This window comes from Anoplolepis gracilipes, chromosome 2 (genome assembly GCF_047496725.1).
Source record: "Anoplolepis gracilipes chromosome 2, ASM4749672v1, whole genome shotgun sequence".
NCBI classification, from domain to species: Eukaryota; Metazoa; Arthropoda; class Insecta; order Hymenoptera; family Formicidae; genus Anoplolepis; species Anoplolepis gracilipes.
In genome coordinates this window covers 14065672-14086115 of record NC_132971.1, presented here as the reverse complement: position 1 = coordinate 14086115, position 20444 = coordinate 14065672, and the positions used below count along the sequence as shown (strand labels likewise).

The following is a 20444-nucleotide window of genomic DNA, read 5'->3' as shown; positions in this document are numbered from 1 at the left end:
GCTGCATGTAACGAGCGATTCCGAAACTTCTCATCTACCGTCCATTCGAGAAGAGTCGTTCGATTTCGAGAGATTCTGTACTATACACGTACACTCGACCCATCCATTCGTTTGTCCATCGCGCGAGATTTAATCTATCGTTAAAGATTTGTCGCGACAGACGCATTGAGGACGGCCAATGGCGAGGGAGAATGTGTGTATGATATATGGAGGTGTGCGTTTGTAAAAGTTTTCAAGAGGGAAAGAAAAGTTCAAGTAGAAAATCAAATTAAAATTGTATAAAAGGATGGTTCATTAAATTCTATTAATCGAGAATTTTACAAAATCATAAGAAACGCAAAGTTAATTATTGTAATAGTTATCCTAAAAAGAAATAGATCTTGTAAGAAGTTTGTAAAAAGATTTTACTAATCATGGTAAGATTTTTTTGACAAAGAATGTCGTTGGCATTTCACAATAATTTATGTCATAAAACACAATTGAATTAAGAAATTTACAGTTAAATCCAAAATTAGATTATCAATGTTGATGAACGGAATAATTAAACGGTGCATTAGGATTCTATGCAAGTCGTTTAAGTGTTGGAACTCACCTATCATATGGCAACACATATAACGGCGGTATTCCTAAGTAGATACTAATTTATTTCAATTATATGGCTAATGCATGCTGTCATTTTGTAATTCAATGACGTTCTACTTTCGATGTGCGTCCGCGATCGACTGTAATGTAAATCTCATTACTGCTATGGTAGAAGGAGGATAACATTACGGGACTGTATACGAGCAGACGGTCATTAGCAATTGCCATAACGCAGCAGAGCTATAACTCGGACTTCGCAAATATATGAACGTGATATATGAAGTTGATGTAGGTGATAGCAAAAATGCTTTCTTTTTCGACTACAAAAGATCATATTAAAAGCCCTTCTGTTGTTGTTGTTGAAAAATGTTTTGTCGAGATTCATCATTCAAAAATGTGTGAATGATATTTATCTAATATAAACGTTTATTTAATGAGAAAAAAATCGCAAAATAAAACAAAGTTACATCACATTTGCTGCATGAATGTCGCGCGTGCGACAGTCTTCAATATAATTATAGATAACAACTATTAATAACTTATTACAGAATACTGTTACAAGGTCACGTACATGACTATGTTAAAAATAACGATAAACTCTCACTTTCGCAAAAAAAACATTGCTTTATTCAACGTCGATTATCATCAAGAGAGATGAATAATAAGTTATTTAAATTTATAGTGTTTAAAATAATAATATTTTTATGATTGTCATTTTTTTCTTTTGTTCGATATGAAATGTAGTAAATAATACTCATTTCCTCACATTACTTTCTATTCGTTACACACACATATATACAAGCACGTTTGTAATTTTTTATTTTCCTTCCCTTACGTCGTTCTCGCACATTTTATCGACAGCTATCATAGACGTTCGGAAAGAACAAATCGAATCGCAAAACCCGACTCGATCGGAGTGAATTCGGTCTGAGCAGCGAAAACGGGGCTAAGCGGACTCGGCCGAGCGGAAGGAAAGAGAAGCCGCGCGATGGGCCCGGGGCCAACGTATATAGAGCGAAGCCGCGGATGTACGAGCGCGTAAATCACCGGTGCGGGGACGAGGGAGGAGGAGAGAGAGAGAGAGGAAAACTTCGGATCCGCGGGCGGGCGACGAAGCCGGAGGCCATAACTTTAAGCCGCTTGACTTGCTCGACGACGACGACGAGAACGACGATGGCGAGAACACCGACAGCGGTGGAGAAGCCGCGCATCGCATCGAGTCGCATCGCGCGCGGCCGACTTTCCGGGATTCCGGTGTTCCATTTACGAGGAGGAACGCGCGCGCGATACGACACCCTCGCGCCCGTGCCAGAAACGATTGTTTTATACGGACCGAAACTAGGGAATACGTTACGACTCGCTTTAACTGAATACGGAACGCGCGCGTTTCTCTCTCACGAGCGAGAAAGAGAGAGAGAGAGAGAGAGAGAGAGAGAGAGAAAGGAGAGAGGAGAGAAGGAGGAGGGAAAAAGAGAGAGGGAGAGAGAAAATGTTTTCCCCAACGACGCCGGGCAAGAAGGAAAATTGCCGCGGTCGCGCAATTTGTCGCGAGCCGCGTTGTCACAGTTCTACGTTGTACCTGTGTGCATGAATACAATATATGTAATCTCTCGGTGTAATAAATTTATTCGCACATCCCTCGCATACTGCGCGGCCAGAATGACATACGACCTGAGCGCGCTCCATGAAAGTTAGTTAAACAAAAAAAAAAAAAAAAAAAAAAAAAAAAACAAAATGTTTATATCCTATAAAATAAAATTAGAAAATTTATCCTGCAAAAAATTGAATGATCATTTGCAAAGCTTTATTTAGTATTTACGTGGTAAAAATATCTTTTGCTCGCGTGTAAAATATAGTTTCCATACATTTCATAATTATTGATAATCACTTGGATATCACTCGTATTTTTAAACACGTTTCTTCAAATACAATTTCGTCTACTATAAAAACAAATATTACGTGATACGAAGAATAAAAATCTCCGTAAGGAATCTTAAAGAGGTATATTGCGGTACATGCGTGATTCACTTTCTGCATACACGCCGTTTATGGGACGCGCGCGTGAAAGTATGTCTTACCAAATGCCATACACGCAAACACACGCACACAACAGATGATTATTTCATGACATCAATGTAACCGTGGACTTTCATTCTCGAGGCAATCTTTTATTACGCATGAAGCTTTTAGAACCATGCATCTCTCGCACACATGAGCATCATGCACATGTGCACATTTATCATCCCCATTAATCTTGTTAATAATAAACTAAAATCAAATATGGTTTGGTTTTACGAAATTTATTGCATATCGTTTTAAAATTTTTTGTAAAATATATTATTTTCTTGTTAAAAAAAAAAATTATATTGCATTAACTTAATTTTAAGTTTCTCTTGTGCAAGAATAGATAATTGTGTAATTATTGATTTTGTTTACAACTTAAATATTATATTCATAGATTTTTTTCTATGATTGAAATTTTTGATGCATCCAATTTCTTTAGCGATAAACATTCTCGCAAATTTTCAAAGTTCTTTAATACAATTCTGTTCAAATAATATCTATTTTTTGTCGACCTCGCATATCAAGAAGTTATGCAATCGATTGCCATTCGAAAGCGTGGGATCGGGATAACCTTGACTAACTCTTTGAAAGAAAATCAATCTTTGCCCAAAATATTTTGGGAATGCGATCTCATCAGATGTGTCGCAACTATGTGTCAGTGTGAAAACTGAAAAGCAATTGACGGGAGTTTATAGAAAGTTTAAACAGTATTTTAACTATCATGACGCATACATGACGCATACCGTACATTAATATTAATTTAACGTTACGTTAATATTCAATAGGACAATTATTTAATTAAAATATAATATACCGCTTATCTGCAGCTTTAGGAGAAGGTAAGGCGCAATTAAATATGGCGTAAAGTAACAAAATTATAGATTTTCTTCAGCTGATTCTCCTTTATGAAATAATCAGAATAGAACGAAATATATAAATAAAAAAAGATTCTTTTTACTTATATATAAAAAGATTGCAATATTTTTCATACATATTAATACAACAGCTATACATTTCATATCAGTACTTTGATTTAATATAACTGTGCAAAATAAAATACAAAATTAATGTTATATTAATAACATTTCCATATCATTGACATTCTAACAATTTCATACAATGTTTTTAAATTGTAGAAAATGCAAAAATTGCGAGCAATTAGCTTGTTTGCTTATCAAGACAAGAATATCTTTTAAAGTTGTCGCAAAATATCTGAAAGTGGTATTAAATTCTGGACCGAAAATGATTAATCACGCATCTTTTTTGTACTCTTTATTGGCTCCCATATCTTTTCGTCTTATCACTTTACACACAGAACGAAATATACCCGTGGACTCGTAGTTGTTGCACAATTTATCGCGTTCAGGAAACGATCTCGCAATAAAGGAAAAAATTGTTCCCAGTAAGTCGACTAGCTGTCGAAGATAAACCGAGTAAATAAATCTTGGCGAACAACGCAACGCAACGCGTTGGCGCGGTCAGCATGTCGGTTAAGCGACATGGTCGGGCCATTTTTCCGCAGGTAATTTATTTCATTAAAAAGTTGAGCGCACGATAACTTAAAGTTTCAACGTTTCGGCTCTCTTCTCTTTTTTCCCCTCTTTCTCTTTCGCGTAGCGATTGCCGGCTCGTTAACGACTCGGTTAACCCGTGCGCGCGTTTTGCCTCTTTCTCCGTCTATCCTCTTTTCAGACCGAATGCATAATTCAAGCGCGCTCTACGGTCGCCTGTAAGGCAAGCGTATATACCGATCGATCCCTCGACCGTGTCCGCATGCTTCGTATACGCCACTTTTAACGCACAGCGGTACCCCATTAATGATGATTTGTCGACCGAGCCGGTACGCGAGTCACAATACTAGGTCAATACTTTTCTACAATTCCGCAAGAAAGTTTAACGTAGTTTTCGATGTGGAATTAAAATTCTACGTGTAACATAATTGTGGCTTTCAATCCGATACGATCTGTTTCACGTCCAGTCCCCGTGCTACTCCTTTTGAACTTCAGATGTAAACGAGAGTTGAAATATCGCGCAAATACTTCTTAATAAAAAATTGCGCGAAGCAGTTCTCGCATCGACGGAGTTTTGAATTGAAACTACCGTAAATATGTATTACGCAATATAATGTTGACGTGTACGTGTTGTGTTGTTGCCGACAAAATGATAAAATTGAAAAATTTAATTATGGAGAAATCTCGCGGGAATTGGCGATTTCCGGACAAATGATTATTGAGATGTATCAAACAATCTAATCACAGTGCTTTATGGCCGCGCAGCCAGTAACTTCCCTCTTCTCGGTTTTTCAGCCTGCTCGTCCGACCAACGTTTTTATCTCCACAAAAAAATTTCAATCTTCTCTCAAACCAAATGTCCTCGATAAATTTTTTTACAGTGCATATACTCGACTCGCTTTCGAGGGTCCTCCGAGCAGGGCTCGTCCTGGGCGGATCTGATGTCCCCTAGTCCTCGGTCTGAGCAGGTTTGGAGAGAGGCAACAAGATCCGAGAGATCCGAGTATGAGGCACGATGAGGAAGAGCACAAGGGCGAGAGAGGAGGAGGAAGGACTGACTTTGTTGTTCGCAGGTTTACACGGCCAATCTCGCTTTGATGTTCCTCCCCCTCAGTCTCCGGGTCTCTTTCGATCTTCCGAACAACGACACAATCCTCTTATGAGGGATACGCACTGGATGCGCGATGTGTGTCATGTACAAATACGTACGCATATATTTATACATCTGTGTACGCGAATATCATGCGTGCGAAAAATTGTTATTGTTTTATTTTCCAGATTCAAAAGACATATAATGTAATCACGTTAGTACACCTTTACATTGCGATGATCATTTGCAAATATGGAAAACAGCCAAGATAAGTCTCTGAAGATCAAAAACAGCTCGTAAAAAAATTAAATACTTAAAAAAATTTGAATTATGTGCTTAAAATCTTTTACGACTTATATTTTAATTTTTATTGAGTAACAAAAAATTTATGATTTTTTTTTACATACAAATTGAAACTTTCTTTATACAGGTAAATTCTTTAATTTATATGAAGCTTCATCAAATTGTAAAAAACTAATTAATAATGATTGAAAATTTATTATATATTTTCAGAGTAACTTTTTTTATAAAGAAAGAGGCAAAACGTATAACGTATAAATTCCTTTAACGTGAAATTTAATTATTATACATATTTTTTTCTTTCATTTGCTCAATGTTAGCTTGAAAACGAACCACAGCCGACAATGAAATTCTCAATTAATCGAACGACTTCGCGTTGAAATCTGGCTTATACTCTGCTCGGATCAAGATACCTGTTATTTTTAATTTTAACATCATCTCCCGTCTCGCGCATCGTGTACCACCAAATCGGTCGTCTGGATCGCAATCGCGAACGCGGTCTATAAATTCAGTCGTTCCGACGCTGTTCGTGGCATGCAATCGAGAGGAACTCTTAAGGATTCAAGACGCTGAAAATGAAGGTAATTTCTCCAGACGGTTCTTTAGTTTGCGTGCGTCGAACACCTGCGACCTCGTATCGGCCAATCTTGCCGCGGTGTCCCGATATAAAATCGCTCGCAACTTGTCCATCGCGCTCAAAGAATGTCTTGCTCTCCAGAATCTGCTAAGCGCGCGACAGCCATCGGCCAGTTATCTCCTCTCTTCGCAGGAATGTCATATCAAATAATGTATGCTTCATGTTGTCAAGAATCAAGCTGTTCAACAGATCGAGACCTTGAATAATAATCCCGATCAATAACAGATGAAAATATTTAAATTAAAATTCCGGAGAAACTCTTTATTATTTTAAGATTCTCTATCTAAAATGTTATTAAAAATTTAATATTTAAGGAAATTAAAAAAAAACAATTAAAAATTATTAATTTTAATTTATAATCATACAATATAAGACAATTTTATTCGTCAGTCAATAAGTATATAATATCGAAACTTAAATTGTGTTAAAAAATTTTTAAAGTATAGCGTAAAATTATAGTTATTTGTTAAAGACTTGTCACGTAAATTTTATACAATCTTTCAATTATGAAGTTAAGTATGTTCGTAAAATATATATTAACACATCGTAAAAGGAATTAGAGTGTTTACGCTTACGTCCATCATCGTTGATACTCATCGGCTAAGCATTTAACTGGATTTTATGCGATCTAATGGGCGATGTGTTGTAAAATAGCGGCCACTCGCTATTTAGTCTAGTTCACCGCATTTATGTATCGCACCGATACATCGGAACGGCAATAAAGTACGCGCGCGTGACCGGAAAGCCACAACGTGATCTTATAAACGGTAAGTTGCGAAACGAGTGTAATCTTGTGTGTTTCCGCGCGCGGATTTCATTCGTTTAATTTATTCACAATTTTACATTAATTCAGAATTTTATGCAACATAATATCAACGCATGCAAGTCTTCGACTCTCAAGATGCTTTTCAAATTTATGCGACCGCAATCATTTAACCGGTTTCAACCTCCTTTTAATTTGCCGCTTTGATATGCATCTTCATTTTCAATCATTGTTCTTTCGATCATGATGCAAAAACATTTCCTATATTATATGGAGAAACTCTTATATTAATATATACATAAATTACTTAAAATGTTTTCATGTCTAAATAAATAAGCATAAAGAGATTAATTTTTATCTTACATAAAAATCAGATTAATTCAAAATAAATTTATAAAGTTAAATTTTAGTATAAGATTCACTACTTTGAAGCACCTAAATCCAGTCCAAGCGTACTTGGAATAGAAGAGGATTATGTTAAGAACGTGATGTAACGTATGATGTAATTTCTTAGTGGCTCTAAGGCTAAAACCTGACCAGAGCTAAAAACGAGAATACAACGAGAGTTGTACACGTATATGTATGTGCACACATGACACATGGACGTATATCCGAGATCGGTGCAGTCGCCTCTTCACTTGTTGCGCTTTACGCGCGAACACAAGGAAGTCATATCGTTCACCGCGACACGACGTTTCGCGAGTGCAAATTAATTGTCGACGTTACATTGTATCGTTCTTTAATTTGCCGCTATCATGAAAGTCCGAGACATTCCATTACAACGACTCGTAAAACGTTACTGTAATTTTGTAATTTTCCATATCGAAGATTAGATGGCTTACAATTAGCTTCAGTGTTCATTAACGATAGCTATTTCCTTAAGCAATATCTATCTAACCATTCTCAGGCTGTAATACTTACAATTAGAAAAGCCGATTTACATTTATCAGCATACTTCCCTACACAGTAGAGCGACATATTTTAATTCTCTCCAGATTTATTATTAATATAAATGCTTTGTAGAAATTTATCAACATTATAATAGGAATATTACATATATTTAGCAACGCAACATTTTCTAATTTAATAATATTATTATAATAACGCAAGTTGAAAATTCCTTTCCTCCGTCGTAATTTTTACGAGATGTCGACATCATAGTGAAAAAAGTCCGAGTTTTATTCGCGATTCAGCACAACTATCTATAATTTTCCATCAAACTCTCGCTATACGGATCCAAGGATCTCAGCTAACGACATCCATTCCGAGACACGATCTCGTTACTTTCATTACCGCGCGAGCGAGCCGCGTAAGGCTCGGCGTGATGCGTCCATATACGTAATACGCTTGCCGTGCGTCGTGAACGGGGATCTCCATAAAGATTTTTATGGCGACATCCTGCGCGCGCGGTCTTTCTTTCTCTCTCTTTCTCGGCTCTCTCTTACTCGTCAGAGTCCTGACCGCAACTCCTCGTTTCCGCGCGGTAATATCGTCGAAGATCGTCGACACTCGTAAAAGTCGATGAACACCGCACAACGTTTTGAGAGAACGCTAACGTTATCTATCTGATATCTGCTTCGTTTGCGCGCGATTATTACGGCTCGATCATTTAACGGTACGCGGATTATTACGCGGTCTGACAGAGCGATCGTGAGAGACTCGATGTACGTATTGAATACGCAGTGAATACATACATAGCTCTGTGTTTGCGTCTGCCAGATTTGCGATGATAACGCATGTTGAAGATGCAATTATAGAGAGAAATCAATTAGCATTGGATTGAGATATCGGAATGCAGAAAATATAATATAATATATAAGAAACAAAATTCATTAAGTTAATCTTAAAAATCATGTCATTAAGCAAGTAACGAGTTATAACAGCGGAAAAACATAAACATATTTAACGCCAATCATTTTAAAAATAAAACTTTAAATTTTAAAAATGCAGAAAATCAATAAAGAATTGTATATAAAATATAAATCTTAATTATTGCTAATATATATTAATTAATTAGCTTGTAGAATTGTCTTATTGTTTGTGTGTTTGAAGCAAATTATATTGTAAAAGAAAGAAAAGAATTCTTATGAAGAAAATCTCATGCCATCGAAAGAGAAACGAGCGAGTAATGAATTACACTGAAAGTTGTCTAGTAAGTGAGCCCATTCGTGCATAATCGTGCAATTAGTTTGATTGCTCGGGGGCAAAGTTTTTTAATAACGCGTAGTCGTTCGCAAAGTTTCGCAAGGCAAATACATTATAGAAACCCGCCGCAACTCGTGCGAGTTAGTTACGCGGGAAAATCTTCGCGCGCCATAAAGATTTTTACGGGTGCATCTTACGTGTCTCACTCGGTGCTCTGACGCTCGTTTGCCCGTCGACCCTGACCGCAACTTACCGGGATAATAGGATCAAACATCGCGAAAGATCGTAAACCTCGATGAACACCGTAGACCGTCAAACAAGAGCGAAAGAGCAACAACACGGTCAGGGTAAAATAACGGCAGAATACACGGATCGTGCGATAATTTATGCGCGTTATCGTTTGCAACTTTATTAAGGTAACATGTTTGAATACAAGATGCTTTCATAAATTATTTAATAAGCACGATTTAATCGTCGTTAACAATGTATACACAATTGATGATCATAAAAATTACTGTTAAAAAAATGGCAATTAAAATACTTTGATATAAATGCTTAATGAAACTAAATCCAACATTTATATATGTTTAATATATAAAATTTAATAATATTAATTAAAATATATACATTTCAATATTCCATTTTCTTAATATTTTGCATTCAGTATTATCTAGACTCGATGCAAAAATTGATATATTACTTAAATAATTATTTAAATATTTACATACATAACATGTGTATATATATATATATATATATATATTATCACACGTATATTTATGAGAAAGTGTATAATTGTAAATTTTTAAAATAAAGTTTACAAAACTTAACAGTATTTTAATTCAGCTCTTCGTTTTTTTTCTGAAACTTTATTTTGCTCGTTAAATCATTAAGTCTGTCATAAAACAATCCCTAGGTTTATAACTTTATAACCATTCCATACCGCGCACGAGATTCGAAACATTTCGCGTTATATACCCGTTGATGCTATAAGCTGTGCGAGTAGAGTAACAATGCGAGATACGGAAACTTTCGTGCGTAATCGTCGAATTTGCACATAAATCGGCGGAGGACGTCAAGCTCGCGTATGCCACACGATTTATCCCGCTAACCGGCAATTATTCACGCGCTTGCACGAGACGATGCGACGCGAGTTTTCCGGACAGAAATTAATTCTGCGATAAAAATCTGCACGATTGGTAAAAAAATTTTTATGGATTATTCTTATGACAGTCCTCCTTTTGTGCTCGTTTGTTCAGCGTCAAGCAACAACTCGTGGTTATGTCGTAGTATATGATCGCAAATCGCAAGTCGTAAAACTCAATATGCACCATCGGAGTTTAAACAGGAAGAGAGATCAGGAGTCTTTGGGAGACGGTATAAATTCACTCGAGATAAAAAGAGAAACAGAGAAGACGATATACTTTGACATTTACGTTTCCAATTATTCAATTTAATTAACTGTCGCCATTAAACTTAAGTCACAACACTTAAGTCTTTAAAGGTTGGCTGTAGATACGTAACACTTGGGAATGTTTCTTCCGCAATTAACTGTAGTTGTCATTTTTGCTTTCATGGTGAAACTTTGTATTTTTCGCTGGAACCATCGAAGCGCAATGTGTATATCCACGGGATTCGGTCTTGTCATGTATTTTCATAAGATATTTTGATAAAGGTTGTGTAAAATTAAAGGTGCAATTGTTTTCCGATGATTAGAATAAATTTGCGAAAATTTGAATCAGATTAGCAAAATCTTAATTAGGTACCGAGAAATCAAAATCAAATAGAAAAGAAATGTTTAATTGAATTTTTGTCAAAAGCAAAAAATTAATCCATATATCAAAAATATAATCTTCAAATAAGTATTTTTTATAATATTACATATTATTTTTCTCGAATAAAGCAGAACACTACAAAATTGCGCGAATAAGCGGTATAATCATACAATACAGAACTTTAATAAAATTATTACAATTATAATTATTACTTACACATGTCAGCATTGTATAGTTAAAAATCCAAAATGTAGATGGAAATGTGCAATCTCTTGAAATTTTCACTGTATATAAATTGTTACACGTAAATTTGTAAATTTAATGTCTTGTAATATCAACTTATCCGAATGTGCACATTATAAATCTCTTCAAGTCAAAATTGCGAAAAATTAAAAACTTACAATTTTTAAAAATATGAAAAACCTATTTGATTATATTTTAAGTTAATTATAATTACAAAAAACATCTATAATTCTATTTTTCTCAACATACATACAAAACTAATTTGGGAGTTAATATAGGATTAATATATACATGTGCTAAATTAATGACATGTATGTATATCATATTACAATTATTGTAATCGAAAGACAACATGCAACGAACAGAATGCATTTTGTGCCCACATATTACAATGATTAACGTAACATAATTCGCATGAATGCATTTATGCCGCTATTAATACGAATATAATCTGTGTTACATAAACATTAGCTCGTGTCATTAAAAATTTGCAAACACGATAGATCTCATTAAAAAAAAAAAAAAAAAAAAAAAAGGGGATACGTTTGTCGTTGTTCGTGATCGTTTTCAGGTTCCTTTAGCCGCCAGCGCGGTTTGAAATTTTTTTTCAAACCGCGCGCACGTAAATCGCGACGAATTTAATACTCGTCTTAACGTCCACGAACGGAATGCAGATTTATGATGGCAATTTATTACACATTTTAAAGCCGATGACGCGGAAAAAACGCGCGCGCGCGCGCGCGAGAGAGAGAGAGAGAGAGAGAGAGAGAGAGAGAGAGAGAGAGAGAGAGAGAGAGAGAGAGAGAGACAGGAGAAGGCAGTGGATTTCGAAGGAAGGCAGAGAGACCGCGTTCTCCTACCGTGAGCGAAATCGCGAGAGATCGAAACGGATTATCGCGTTAGCTCCTGCTATCCCGACCTACCCCCCAAGACATTCGATTCGATCGTCGAAGAAATCACGTCTCCGATAAATGGTGGAGGAGAGAAAAGAAGTACGACACATAAAGGAAAAGAGAATTCAACGAGTTGTTCGAGCGAGTATACTATGTATATATATATATATATTCGACGATTTGAAATCCCGTAACGGGGGAGGGAGAGACTCCGACAAGACGGAGGACAAGGAGGGAAGGGAGAATAGGGCGAAGTCGCGTATTAAAATCGGCATAAAACGTTATTATCCGCCGGCGTAATTCCGCGGTACCCCGGCTGGTAAGCCCCGGCGGGAGCCGCGGAATCGCAGTCGCCGGTATGGAAACTCCAAGTGAGAGAGGGCGAATTCCTTACCGAACTTGGAGATAATGCACTCTCTCATCCCCCTTTTTCTTCTCCACCTATCGACTGGCCTCGGCGATTTGCCCTCATCCTTCCGTCTCCTCCGTCGTGTTCCTTACTCCCCCGTGCCACCTAGGGCCTAGAGAGAACGAAGAATTCGATATCAAATTCTTTTAAGAACCCGCGCACCAGCCAAGGGAGGATTGAGGATGCCGCGTGGAGAGCAAGAAGATATTGCCGCATTCCTATGGTACATAATGAGCTGTGAAATTTCGAGAAGGTCACCGTCAACGGTCCGCCATCGGCCGCAGGAATTATATTCCTCGAAAAGCTAACGCGTCGCCAGCACTCCCTGGGAGAATTTATATAAAAATGGGTAGTGAAACTTTTTCTTCTCTCGATGAAAAATAAAGCGTATGCTTTATTACATCTTGCGATAGAAAATCTCAGCATTTTAATTTATATGAAATATGCAGTTATACGAGATTTTATTCTTCACGAACGGAATGCATATGCAAAAGACGGAAACATCTAGTGACGGTAAAAGATAACAGATTTTTATGCCGCTCGTAACGACGTCTTATTTTCGATGTCTACAGACACGAAATGACAATGGAAGATGATACTCAACATTCTCCTTCGCAGAGAATGGATAAATCCTCGATTCTCTAGGGATATAAACTGGAATAGCCGAGAGTCGTTTATAGACGTAGTATAAACAATTTGATATCGAGGCGATGAAATGAAATTCTATGTCGATTTCGAGAAATAAAGGCGAACGTCAATGACTAGACATGACAACAACGATCAAGAGAAACACGAGAATGAGACGACCGAAATGATGGCGTACATGTCCATCCGAGCGACCTTGAACTCTCTCGCCATTTCGCCTTCCTTTCGAACAAAATTAATCGAAGCCGCAGAACTCGATCATAAATCATACGCGTTTTAACTCCACCCACTGGTCGAATGATCTAACACCTGCACGTAAAGAGCTTCCCCAGCTGGCGAGAGATCGTAAACCGTCTTCCAGGACACGAACCATTGGGACGGACCACTGGGATATCTCCCAGTGCTTACTCGAACGCCGTAAACTATTCTGCCGATGAGCGTCTTTAAGACTTTTCTCTGGCTATGATCAAAAATACATGGTATCGAATCTCGAGATCGCAGTTTAAAACTTGCCGCTTTTCATACGCAAAATTAAACCGTTTTAATGGAAACATTTATTCGCGAGAAATAAACGATAATAGAAAATAATTAATTTAATATTAATTATCTTAGAGAATAATTTTACAGAAAAATATTAATATTTTGAAGTTGTTTTAATTTTTTTCTCAAAGTATATTTTAATACAAATGTCCTCTCATTTTTTCATAGTAATTACTATAAAAATTATAATATTTCTATTTTTTTATATTTAAAAACAAATTGTTCACAAATGATTATCAATGACTATAGATATTAATATGCAGTTTTAATCCATTCAATTTATTCTTATTACGAGCGTTATCGTTGTCTCCATTCATGTCCGAAGTCGACTGCCGGATATGCAAGGACACAGATAAGTTTCTTCCGTAAGTACGCACGTAGCTTCAGGCGGCATGCATTATGCATACCGCACCGGTCGTCGTTGATTGCGATTCGTACCGGGGCTACTACCGGTTTTACTTCCGCACGAAAAATTAGTATATTTTTAATGCATCGTCGAGCAAGCCCCGTCGCAGTAAGCTTACGACTCGCTCCGTTCAAGAAATGAAAGTTTCGTTACGTGTTCTTGACTTTCTTTCTTTTTTTCACTTACCACTAGCCTCAAGATCCTCCTTCATGATTTGTTACATAAGAAGAGGAGTTTCAACGAGTTTTTCCATTACCTGCAACAGAAAGAGAATTCTTGGTTAATGTAAAATATTCAATGGCAGATAATACGGAATAAAATGGAGAGTTGACATAAAAAGAGTTGTCGTTGCTATATCGTTATAAGTTTTACGGTGGATAGATTTTTCTATTATCAGAAAACATTACAGATATTATTTTGATGTTATTTACGACATAGAAAATAAATGTTAAAAACATTTTTTTATTTATATATTTTCAAAATACGTAAATATTCGTCCTATTTATATGTATAAAAAAAAAGAATAATTTATTTCGAAATTTTTATTTGCAACAGTTATCATTTCTCTTACAATTCAAATCTTCAAACTAATAACAATAAAGTGTTAATATTAAAACGATTAAAAAGGCAAAAACTTGATTTTATAATGAATACAATTGAAAAAATCGAACAGATTGCATCTACATCAGTTAGTGTTAAAACTTCAATATTCTCTCTATGTCTATTCAAATCGTAATAGTGCCATAATCTAGAAAGGGATGGGCAAATCGCTATCCCGAGTTAATTAAATCAGATTGTTAGTGCAACTCAATCCAAGCATTAATGTACATAATAGGTAACGGAAACGCGCTGCATTTCACCTGATCGCCCAATCTATTTCAGTCCCATCACGTTGTTTAAACGCAAGCTTAATTTTAACGGAACGACATGCGTAGAGCAGAGCATCTTTCATTATTTCGAGCAAACCAGCAGCCGTTTCCATCGCTTCAATCGACTGTAATTCTTGTGCAATTATTTGTTTTATCTGTTAACACTGCCTACATCTGCAGGTTGTCGATCTATAGACTACGTAATAATTCATCTTACGACTTTTCATTCAAAGTTGGAACAAGGATCGCAGAAGCGGGGTGGAAAGTAGTTGCGGAGAGAATTGTTTCACTTTGCGATCGTTGATTTCGATGTATTCAATATGCACGGATTTATGCAACTTCAATTATACCAAGGCTACTTCTCGATGTCTTGCTGTTTATTAAACCTTTCTATAGTCGCGTTTTCCTCAAGTTGCACTTCCTCTCTCGTATCCTCAACACGATGCTTTATAGCTTTTACGCCAGCATCATCTGCTGCCCATCTCCGCTCTCTCCCTATCCCTCTCTAGCACTTTTGGTTTCTCGCTTCGGCTCTCACGTTTATCTCATTCTGCGTTTCCTCTACCCTCTCGCCTGCAACCCTCGCCGTCGACATCAACAAACATCTTGATTATACCGTGAAAGCCGCCTCGACTACAAGTCCTGACTAGAAGCTGGAAGACTCGCCCATCGGTGCCGCCGAGAGGTTCCGCTCTTTCCTTTCTTCCTCCCCTTTTCTCGCGTGCTTCTCCTAACTTCGTTCTCAAGCTTCACTCCCTTTTTCACTCCACGGCCACCCTTCCTTTTCGTTTGACTCTGTCTCCCTCAACCTTCGTAACGATGGAGAGCATACGAACACTGGAAGCCGCCTGGTAGTCTGGTAGTATTTGCATGCGAAATTAATGCCTTTCTATTTCGGTCCGAATTAAATGCAAGTTTGCATAAAGAAACGGCGATTTATTCGTTTATTCTTTGGGGATGAATAGGAAGGGGTAGAAGCGGCGACTGAGGGAAACGACGAACCAACCCCACCGTGGCCCTCTATCCACCCGAATCGAGTCCTCCAAACACCCTCGCAATCAAAACGAACGGCACAGTCGTTCCTTTCGTCTTTCTTCCCTCCGACCGCGTCCCTCTTCTTTCGTTTTCTGTCGGTTTCTGTCTCTCGAAGAGGAAAACGGGGGGAAAGGGAGAAAGTAAAGAGACTCGAGGGCGCGGATGTACGGCACCTGCCCGCATTTATATCATTTTATTCCGGGGCATCCTCTGCCAACGGACTGGCGACGATCAAACGACGACTTCGTAAACGACGTTAGATCTCTTTCTTGTTACACTTCGGCTAACTCCTTGTGCCAGGGTCGGGTTGATGTTTCATTCAAACATGAAGTAGATTGTCCATCATAGAAATAGTTTAAGTAATTCCGGGAAGAATTTGAAGAAAAAGCAGAGGATCGATAAGAAAGAAAAGAATACGTACAATTTGAATTGGCAGATTTCAAAACTTCAATTAATTATTGATCTTTGTTAAATAAAAAAAAAAAAACAGAAACAATTTATAATTGTAAAATCACTACAATTGTACAAAAAATAAATTTTAAATTAAATTATAATTAATAAACATAATTTATAATCTAAAATCAATTTTCTTTCAAGTTTCCTTTCATTTATAAAACAATGTTGTTAACATTCTTTTTTTTTTTAATCATACTTTGCTATATCATTAACATATTGAATGCTAAACCTAATTCGCTTGTCTTTCTGTTTACGTCGCGTCGGAGTGAAATTCTCACTGTTAAATCAGCAAAATATTACATAATAACGTATAATTGAATTCTACAAACTTATTATGCATAGTATATTTATCTTTCTAGCGCTCAACGATGTAGAATTCAATGTGTTAAAGTGTCACAGCTGGACGTTTTATGAGTTTAATAAAAATTAGAGTAGTATTATACACACACATAAACACATACACCAGAGGTAGGGAAAAAAGGGAACGGACGTTGATGATGGTCGTTGAGCGTTGCATACATGCAACCAAAAAACGACCTGCGAGTACACCTAAGCGCAACTACTAGCAATATATTACAAGACCTTGTTACTTTTGTTTCGTTTTCCATCGTTAGCACACGTATATGCATACCAACACTAACTCAAGATAGCCCATTTAGGATAACAGTGTGCGAAAGCACACCTTTTCTTCCTTAAATCGTTACAAAAAAAAACAAGTTTTCTAATGAAGCGTAGAATAATAGATGCAAATTCCTGTGGAATTTTCTAGTAATCTTCGTAACTTTTTATATCTGATATTTGGTACGTAAAAACACACCTAAAAATGAAATTAATTTATCGTATACTAACACTATACAGCTTATTAAAAAATATAAAAAAAGATACAAATTTTTCTATAAAATATATACAAAATATAATAAAAAATAAATCATTTTGTTTTTATAACACGATAAGAACTATCTATATTTTTATTATAAAAAACGTATAGGCTTATCTTTTAAAATTTAAATTATTTTTTTTCTTATTTTTAGAGAATATTTACGATCAAATACATTGCCGAACATTTATTATTTTTTTAAGCAAGTCAATAATCAAAAGATGCTAATGTGTTGCCACGTGCAACAAATATCAACGAATATAAACATTACCTAATTAATAATTTTATAAAACTAAAAAATTGAAAAATAATATTAAAACCTTTTTTTACACTCTTTTCGCGCTTTTATACATAACCAATCGTATTAACACGATATAATAAATTTATTTGTTTAAGCCAAACGTTGTATAATACATACATATTATACTGTTATGTTTATACAACACACGATCATCTTGTCATTCACACGACAAAATGCGAACGAGAAGGTAGCGACATGTTTTGTGTGTTTGGTATCATCTTTCAAAGTACAGTCGCCAGAAGAAGAACCGAAAGATACTAAACATTATCAATTTCTATGAATCAAAAGAAACTATCAACGTGTCATTACGATCAATTAATATTTGCGATTAATGACTTATAAGAGTGTGAAACTTTTTTATAACTTATTTATAAAAGAAATTATTTCGCGCGATATGAAGTAGAGATTGATAAGGAAATGACAATGAATGAGAATTATATAAGTTGTTTGATTCGAATACTTATTTGGTTAAGTGATAGTTATTAAATACATTTGGATTCAAATATATTTTGCTTCATACATTGAATTTTTCACCAATATTGATACATGTTTTCTGATTATTTTCGGATTAATTTGTTAATCACATTTTCAAATTGACAACACGTAATAATATGTAACAATCACAGAATCGACTAATTAAAATAACGAAAACACCACGATACATTTACTATTATGTTATTAACTATCACAAAGGATATATGTGCTCAAGTTTTGCGACGTAAAACATGGTATTGTTTACGTACTATGTACTGTGGCCTTGTCATATGCGCCGTAAGACTCGAGTATGCAGACAGCAACACAAGCTGCTCCGTGTGTCGTCGTATTATTTTTCGAAATGTGATCATTCCTTATAATGTGATTAACTCTCGCATCTCTAAAACAATTTTACTATTTTACATTATAACGTAAGTATAATAGGTAAAAATACAATTAAAATTAAAAATAAATATCCACGATATTCAATCGAACAAAATCGCAAAATACGCGTTTTGATAAATTATAACGATGTACAAATTCTGAGCTAATGTGCACGATTAATAAATATTAAAACACAGGATTAATAAGAATGATTGTTCTTTCTAATTAAAAATGACGCCGCTTGACTTATTGTTAGAATCATTTTGTATTCGCGTGACGTTCTGTCAATTAAAAAACAGAAAAAATGTCGACTTTATCCTGATATTGCGTAATATATAATAGGATGTAAGTCAAATTAATTATAAGTTAAAAATATGCAATATAAATTGGTAAAAAATTTGTATGTAATCAAAATATAATAAATTTTCAACGGATAGATCTCGCGAAATACACATATTATTAATAAATAATAATCTGGATATATCATATCTCTATTACACGAGTCGAATAACTATTAGCACGATACTTTTGTGGATTATTCATCGGAGTTAATTAATTGCACAAGCTGCTAATCGCTGCTTGTAAAGTATTATCATATTGAGAGAATAATGAAATTAATTGCGTTTTTCGAGTGCTATGTGAATATAATAATTTTTTTTTCGCACGTTTTTCCTACCAATTATTATCTTCCGATCAATCGTAATTAACTGTTGTCGCGAATGAATATTGTATGAATACCACGAAGGGGCGACAAAAGATAAGAGATCGAAAGACAAAAGAAAAAAAGAGGGACCTGAAGTGACATCAGTTGATAATGAGTCTTAACGTGAATAATTTACATAAATTATTTTACCTATTTGTTAGTTGTAAAATTAATTACTTGTTTTTTTCCACGTGATTTATTTTCTATATTATTGTGTCATATATATGTATAATTAAGTATGTAATATTTTATATATAATGCACACATAAAATATTTTAAATTGCTATCCGACATTTGAGTAGAAGAAATATTTATTGGATAAGATTATACGTTTCTTAAATTCGTCGAAAATAATTTTCTATAATATAAATGAGGAGAGCAAGTATGCAATTATTTTCTGCATAAAGAGTTTTCCTCAGGAAGCAACCATTCGCTATTCTAAATGTGACCTATCTTTGCTCGTAATATCGTTACTCATCATCTATAATACACGTTTGGCAGACATCGTTGTACACGAGGTAACTGTTCGGAGAAAGCATAGTCAAAGAACGTCCCTCAGTAGTTAATCGCCTCCGCGAATTACATTTCATGGGTTCAAAAGAATTTTATGGCTATTCTTGCCGAAGGCGCCGCGGGGAACGATAACGGCAAAACTTGGAGAGGATTCTTAAACCAACCTGCATCTTACATAGGTAGCTCGGTTAAGCAATTTATTTACATTAGCCTCTGCATACCCGAACATTTTATGAAAAATGCAATCTTAAATTAATGTTCAAATTACTGTTCATTGCTTTTTAAGTTTTATGACTTGGTATATCGGTTTTAAATAAGTTGAGGGAAATTTATATTTTATATATAAGGAAGAATTTTTTTATACAAAATCCCTGCTGACTTTTTTTTATTTAGACTTATACAAAAACAATAACATCAAAACAAAATCTATTTGTCTCATATGAAAATTAGAATAAGTAAATTTTTTCTTTCTCAAATTTTATAAGAATTCAATTTTGCAAAAAATAGATTCCGGAAAAATTCTTCCTAGTTTATTTATTTCTCGCAAAAGTATCGTTTATCGCTCGAATGATTTAAGTTTTAATAATTCCGAGTTGGTCGGTAAACTGCCTATATCGCGTGCCATCGCAGCGACGGTCCAAATTGCAAAAATAAAAGACAAACATTCCAACGGCGCTCGTAATCTGCGGTCGTTATCGTTGCAGTTACGCATGCGTTCTGCGTGACGGATTTTTATTACCGCACGTGCATACCATTACGTAATAACGTCGATGAGTATACAAGTATACAAGTAGGGTACGGCAAAGATCAGAGTTTCGAAATACGATCA

At 35.5% G+C, this 20444-nt stretch overlaps 1 protein-coding gene and 1 long non-coding RNA gene across 6 annotated transcripts in view; one reads left to right on the top strand and one right to left on the bottom strand.

Annotated features, from left to right (window-relative positions):
- The window catches only part of LOC140676071 (uncharacterized), a 347777-nt gene that overhangs the window by 40683 nt on the left and 286650 nt on the right, over positions 1 to 20444 (bottom strand). Inside the window, exons 2-3 of one of the 5 annotated variants that reach the window (XM_072910740.1) lie at positions 18285 to 18415; positions 14190 to 14259 (exon numbers count right to left, since the gene is read on the bottom strand). The exons of 3 other annotated variants lie outside the window; for them this stretch is intronic. The gene's annotated coding sequence lies outside the window, so the exon portion shown is untranslated. The remainder of the gene's footprint in view (positions 1 to 14189; positions 14260 to 18284; positions 18416 to 20444) is intronic. One more of the 5 variants, XM_072910741.1, reaches the window with a different exon arrangement.
- The window catches only part of LOC140676073 (uncharacterized), a 98418-nt gene that overhangs the window by 44843 nt on the left and 33131 nt on the right, over positions 1 to 20444 (top strand). The gene's annotated exons all lie outside the window — the stretch shown is intronic.